General features: G+C 30.8%; 1 pseudogene; it reads left to right on the top strand.

The window, feature by feature from the left end:
• Positions 1 to 326: 326 nt before the first annotated feature.
• LOC136275584 (uncharacterized) lies at positions 327 to 2,216 on the top strand (annotated as a pseudogene).
• The last annotated feature ends 5,148 nt before the right edge of the window (positions 2,217 to 7,364 follow it).

Below are 7,364 nucleotides of genomic sequence, written 5' to 3'. Positions count from 1 at the left end.
TCGTTAAAGATTTCTTTATTTAAGAATACGTCGAGGAGGAAAAGTTTGAAAGATAAAAGACATCCGCCAAAAATGTAAACGAAAAGATGACGGATTTATATAAAAAAATATAATAATCAGTGCATTTAAATCTGTTTACACTTAACTGTATAGCACAGCAAAAAAGATAAATCTTAGTACAAGATTCACGCATTAAATTTTTTCCCCTGAAAGATGGACCAGAGTTAGTCTGTCGTGATTTCAGTTCAATCTATTAATAAATGAGTTCAAATCAATTTAAAAGCAAATATTTACATTCTACTGTGTTTTTCCATTAAATTCTGTGATGTTTAAATGCCTCTTAATGCAACACCTATTCACTGCGTATGAATTTACATGTTATTTACATAAATAGTTCCCAAAACATTGATCTCTAATTCTTTCTGTATTCATGAATGGTGAACTCAGAGGAGTTCCGAATGAAAAAATATCTTCTGCTTCAGTAAACAATATCTGCATAGTTTGCACTGTTGTCCTATTATATGTAAGATAAATGGCCAATTTTGACCTCAACTTTGAGGACATGGATATACTCAATTTCCTGACAGATGAAGATGATGAAATCTTCAAAACAATAGATTGGGGAACCATAAATAAGGTTGAGGTAGATACATGTACCCATGCCATTGAGCAGTCTCTCCATCCAGATGGAAAAATTGATGATCACCAAAAGGTTTGTCTAAATACATACAATAAAAAATAAAAATAAAATAAATAATAAATACATATTCTTTTATGCAAAAATTTAACAACTGCTATAATAACAATCTATAAACTTGCCCCTAAAATTCATATTTTAGAGCCCGCCTTCAAAGCGGTTTAAACCCTCAACAAGTACTGACATAGACAGACTGTTTGCATCAAGACAAGCTGAATCTACAAAAAAGGATGCATTGTGGGGAATGAAAATTTTTCAAGGTACAACTTGTTGATAGTTAGTGGCAATAGGTGTAAAAATTCATTCAAGGCTAAGTTTTGTTGCTTTTTTAAATACAGCAATCAAACACATGACCAAAAATGTTACACACATGCCTTTTTGTTCACAAGTACCTTTCTTACTTTATTCAGACTGGAATATGGAAACTTATGGTGAAAATTTGGATATGATATCTGTAGATGCAAACACACTTGCCGAAAGGTTGTCACACTTCTACATTGCTGTAAGACCTAAAACTAACGCTGAAAATAATGGCAAAGACCAACTTTATCACAAAAGTTCTCTCATCAACATCAGATGTGCTATTAACAGATTTCTAACTGATAACAAAAGAGAAATAGACATAATCAGAGACAAAGAATTTAAAATTGCCAATGGAGTTCTCGATGGCTTATTTAAAGAGAGAACACGACTCGGATTGTCTCAACCAGTTACCCATTAAAAAGTTACAGAGCCCCATGACCTAAGTAAAATTTCTACTTACCTTGAAAAAGCAACTACATCACCAGTAATACTTCGACAGGCTGTGTGGTATCTCATCTCCATCCATTTTGTCACGCGTGGCATGGAGTTTCACCACCAACTGAAATTGGACAGTTTTGAGTTCAATGAGGATGATACTGGAGAGTTTGTCACCCTAAATCATGAAACTCAACAAAAAATCCATCAAGGGGGTATTGTACTAGCAGCAAGAGCTGTTGAAGGACACACTGAGAAGAGAATGTATGCATCTCCTCAAAGTACCTGCTGCCCAGTAAAACTACTCAAACTCCTAATTGAAAAAACAGAAAAAAGTGCAACTTCTCTTTTCAATCAATATTACAAGGAAGCAACCCCGGAAACAGACAAGTGGTATGCAGCAAAACCGCTTTCTAAACGTACCTTTAGCAAGTTCTTAAATGAAATATGCAAAGCTGCAAGTGTGGAAACTAACTATACCCCCCATTGCCTTAGAGCAACAGCAATTACCTATCTTAGCGACCTTGGATACGAAAGTAGACACATCATGTTTATGTCAAATCATAAAAGCGAAAGCTCATTGAAGTCTTACAACAGATCGATGTCGTCTAACCAAAAGAAAACAATGAGCAGTACTTTGTCAACAATGGCGGCTGGTAGAAAACATGTGGAGTCGACATCAACCATGTCAACAATGGATGTTTCAGCCTTACGTACTGTATCCGAGACTGGGGTGTCAACAGTTACTAACCTTATTTCTTCAACAACTTCAGTCCACTAAAACGAAGTAAATCCTCCAGTCGGATTCTGTCCTACTCGTTTCTGCACGTTTCACTTCAACTGAGGAAAGGCCGCCACGTGACCGCATCACCGCCTCTACCGAGTTTAACTACGCCGTGTTATTTACTATTTACTATTTATTGTTAATGTTTCTATTTAATCAGTTTATAATTAAATTTCATACATGTTTAACACAGTGGTTTAAAATTATTCAGCAATAAAGTTGAATATATTGTTTAAAGCAAATTTTCAAGAGTTATTTTTCATGGATTATATTTTTAAGCTTATCTCAACAGTCTTTGTGATAACCAGATTAAACCAGTTTAAGAAATCAGCTGTTCTGGCTGTTACTAATTTACTCCCTCTGTGGTCTGTAATTCATACCGATTTATTTAATTAAATAATTGATTTCATTAACACGGGAATGTAAATATAAGCATTGAATGATTTATTTTTGACGTCGTCGTGTCAATAACTGTCGTCAGTTGAGCAGACAAATTATCATAACGAGCTAGCGCGCGTTATTCAATTTGTCTGCTCAACTGACGGCAGTTATTGACACGACGACGTCAAAAATAAATCATTTAATGCTATAATATGTTAAAGGAAAATACCAAAATTATAAGTAGAAAAACTCATACATGTGTAACGATCGTGCCTATTTAAATGATAACCATGTATAAAATATAAATAATAGAATGAACTTTACGTCAGGTTTAATGTGTATTATGTATTTTGAAAAAAAACAACTAGAGTTTGTTGAAATAGGTGGGGACATTTTCTTGCATCTAATCTTTAACTACCTAACTTAAAACAACCAGGATTAGCTCAGATTAAAAATATGAATTCCACGGGTTATTAATAAACGAAAAACTTTATAGAAACCAGCAGTTTTTATGACAAAAAATAGTTGTTATCACTGTTACTGTTAGTGGGTCTTCACAAAAAAAAAATAATAATCATCCTTACATTTTTGATGACGGTGTGGGCATCTACTTGTATAAAAAAATTATGACGACGGCGAGTAGACAACCAACACTAGAATACAGAGGGCTAATAGAAATTAATAGAAATATTTCTTTAATTCATATTTTCCTTAAATATGTTTTTTTTAAGTCGTATTGTTATAAAAAACCAAACTGTAATATATTTTGGAAAAAAAATACATAATGTACATGAACAATACAGATCAGATTATATTATGGTGTATATCTGCTTCATTTTACCTGTGAACGGTGAAAAACTAAGTAGTGGAAGTAATCTAGGTATTAAAATACTTTAGTGTAAAACAATCAAGTTTTATTACATCATCACGAATCTGTACAAAAACCCCCAAAAGAAACAGCCAATTGTTGTAAAACCGATTCAAAGTATTTAAACGCACTTTAAACAGTCAATGTCTATTTGAAGTCCTACACATGAAAAACAGATGACTAAACACATATTAGAATGATAAATAACTGCTCTGAATCTGTAAATATTGAATAAATACGGGTGATGGGACTTAATGTTTCCAAAACCGTTTCTTTAAATCCAGCTATGATAAAAAATGCACATTTTTAGGGCCCCGATTATCGAGAACTAGAGATGACCACATCGCCATTTTTACACAGTCGCAGTGGTTTACACTAGAATTGGTCCCTCAACATTTAAGGCTCCAAGTATGAATTATAAATTTTGAATTAAAAAATTTGTTCTGGAATGCAGTTCACTTTTGAAATGGCATATTGAACTGCTATCCAAAAACCGATTGCACTTCTCGTTTCACTATGAAAGTTGTTCAAACTGCAAGGTATGTATGCGAGGTACATGTACATGCTTACACAAAAGAGACTTTTATAAAAAATTCGTTAGAGGTAACGTTGTACCAGGAAAACAATATACATAGTTTTTAGAAATCCAATATAAAAGAAAAGCTCCCCGTGTAAAGAAAGATATTTTCAGCTTCTTAAAAAAGTAGTTCAGACTTAGTTTAACTTTTTCACTATTATTCTCCAAAAGGGAAAAAAAATCCGCTTCCATTACTACATGTACGAATATATATTTGTTAAAAATCGTCAGAAAGTGAGGGGAAACCCTAATTTTGGACGGACAACATTGAGTGGCAAATTATATATCAAATATAAAAAAAATACTACTGATTATCTTAAAAATGACTTTTCCATAGTTACAAATTTTTTGAACTTCCAGATACATAAGTGTCATAAATTTTCAGGCATGTCCCTTAGCTAAAAAAAAACCCATCCCCAACCTTATCTCTCTCTAAAATATATTTTATGCAAGACGTTCTTACAGGTATTTGAATGAATAAATGATTTCCCAATTAAAAATTTATATCTAATTTTTTATTCATTGTCAATTTCCCAAAAAGATGATTCATTGTTTTCAGTTGTACTTCTTTGACAGACTTTTAAATCCAAGATGGTCTTGGTTACTAAATGTTATCCTCATATTAAGGGTATGAAAAAAAACGAACTCTAAAACACTGGAAGCTTCTGCAAAAATATCCAATCTGCAAAGAAATTTTTACAGAAAATAGTTTTACGTTTTTATGAGGCCTATAAAAAATTGTTTGTTTAGGGTAACACTGATGAACAAATTAGGTTAGGTAGGTAGGGATTTTTTTTATTTTATCATATGTTTTTCTGCATGAACCATAAGAATGTTTGTTTGTGTCATATTTAAAAATGGATTTTTTAATAGAAATAATATAAAATTCACAATCGGATAAAACCAGACATCTAAAAATGGTAGGATCGGGCCATTTTTTTTAGGTTAGTCGGGTTACCCTAAACACACAACTTCTTTTTACAATTTATTTGCGTCACTTTTAATGTGTATTACGTATATATATAAAAAATATTGGGTTTTGTTGAAATAGGTGGGGATAACTCCGATCAAAAGTAAATTCTCTTAAGGTATCTCACTCCTCATGTTTCGATTTCATTGCGCAGATGATTATTATATTTAAAATGAATATGATTTTACTTATTTAATCATCACAGATAGATTATTTTTTATCTATAATTATTTTTATTAATTACACAACATTCATAAAGAAAATCCATTTGAATTCAAGAAACAAACAAGTTTTTTGGGGAACTATTTTTTCGTGCGGAAGGTTTTTTAGACCAAAATGACAGAAACAAGCAATTTTATGAATTTTCAATATACTTTTCTTTTTATTATACTTTAATCATTATTCACATTTTTAACATTTGATAGGTTTGTAACATATTTTATAGGTTCTGTGTGACATGTACAAAATCAAATCTTGAGAATGTGATAGCCGTTTAGCATAAAATCATGCATATATATAGAACATGTCTGAATTTTTTTAAGCCAAATTTTGCGAGAATTTTACCTTTGAAGCCCTATATCTAAAATCTGACATCACTGACCCCCATGTTATATTATGTCAAAATGATACTGAATACATATTTAGGCAAACTGGATTAATCTTATAAAATTCTTGATAAAATTCTTGATATTCAAAAAGTTTTTATTTCAAATCCAATTGCAACTATTAAAGAAATTGTCTATTCTAGTGCAAAAAGGTCACAAAAAATTTATGCAGCTTTGTACAATTTTTTTCGTAATCCCTCTATTCAGTGTGAACATTGTGCATAATTAAAAACAATATTTGAAGAAATAAGTTTGCTTAATCAAAAATACTGACAACAAATCCTAATCAGGATGAAATTGCATTTTAGGTGCAAAAAGGTCAAATTAAATGGGCCATAACTCAGAGGGATGGATACTGATCCCCCATTATCTTTGTATTATTTAAGTTTGTTTTGTCTACAGATTTCAATGATATACTTCTCAAGAAAATCTTGATACAACAACATTGAGGAGTGGGATACCTAAAGGTGAATTCCACGGTTATTTATGGATTAAAAGATTTACAGAAATCAGCAGTTTTTATGACAAGAAATATTTATATTTGTATAAATATGTTAGTGGGTCTATAAAAAAGTGATAAGTATCCTTACTTCTTTGATGTCTGTGTGGACATTTACTTGTATTTAAATAATCATGGGCGACAACGCCTCGATTTCGATATACTTACTCTCAGTTTTATAGAAATAATACTTAAATCCTATTTTCCTTGAATAATTTTCTAATTTGTATAGTTCTCAAAAAGTCTTCCTAATTCCCAATGTTATATATATATATATATATATATATATATATATATATATATATATATATATATATATATATATATATATATATATATATATATATATATATATATATATATATATAAAACGGCAAGATGCATTTAAATAACAATAAAGATCAGCAGCACTATCTACATGAATATGTCAGTAGCAACTTTAATACTATTTATAAATTTTGAATATAAATTTTTTAATATTCAGTCTTGTCTTTTCCAAGTCATTTTTCAAAATTCCAAAAACTAACTTCTAACCGTATTGTTCATAATATCAACATATATTAATGTATTATGTATTATCGTGTTCAATTTTTGACAATCTATAAAAATACCTTATAAGACTTCTTTAAAGTAAGTAAGTAAGTAAGTAAATCATTTATTATAGTGACATGTGCATTTTGCATGTTACAATAATACAGTGAAACAATAATACAAGATAATAGCACCCGGCCCATCGGACCTATATGTCACTGGTTATATAAATTACATATTTAAAAGTCAACGTGAAAATTTTGATTGTCTTAGTTTTAAAGCATTAATAATAAATTGAGAGCATTGCCGGGGATAAGTACATACTAAAGTTCTGAATAATTCAAATTCTTCATAATTTGTTGAGCCAGTGGTATTTCTAATAAGTAAATTTCGTAAATCATTATATAATGTACATTTTAGGATGAAGTGAATTTCATTTTCAATTTCATTTAAATTACAAAAAACACAGAGTCTGTCAGTTAAAGGTTCATTTCGAAAGCGTCCAGTTTCAACACGTAAAGGGAGAATTCCACATCGGAGCTGAGCTAGGGCAGATCTTTGATTTTTTGGAATGTTCATGAGAAGATAATTTTCTGTTGAGAAGTTTTGCTTTAGGAGACGGTAAGTTCTGAGTTTGGGAGAGTTTTGAAGATTTGCGAACCAAATGTTTTCTGATGTCGAGTGTTGGTTTTGGATAAAAAGTTGGACGTCACA

Source organism: Magallana gigas, chromosome 1, assembly GCF_963853765.1.
Source record: "Magallana gigas chromosome 1, xbMagGiga1.1, whole genome shotgun sequence".
Classification (NCBI taxonomy): Eukaryota; Metazoa; Mollusca; class Bivalvia; order Ostreida; family Ostreidae; genus Magallana; species Magallana gigas.
This window is presented reverse-complemented; position numbering and strand designations above follow the sequence as displayed.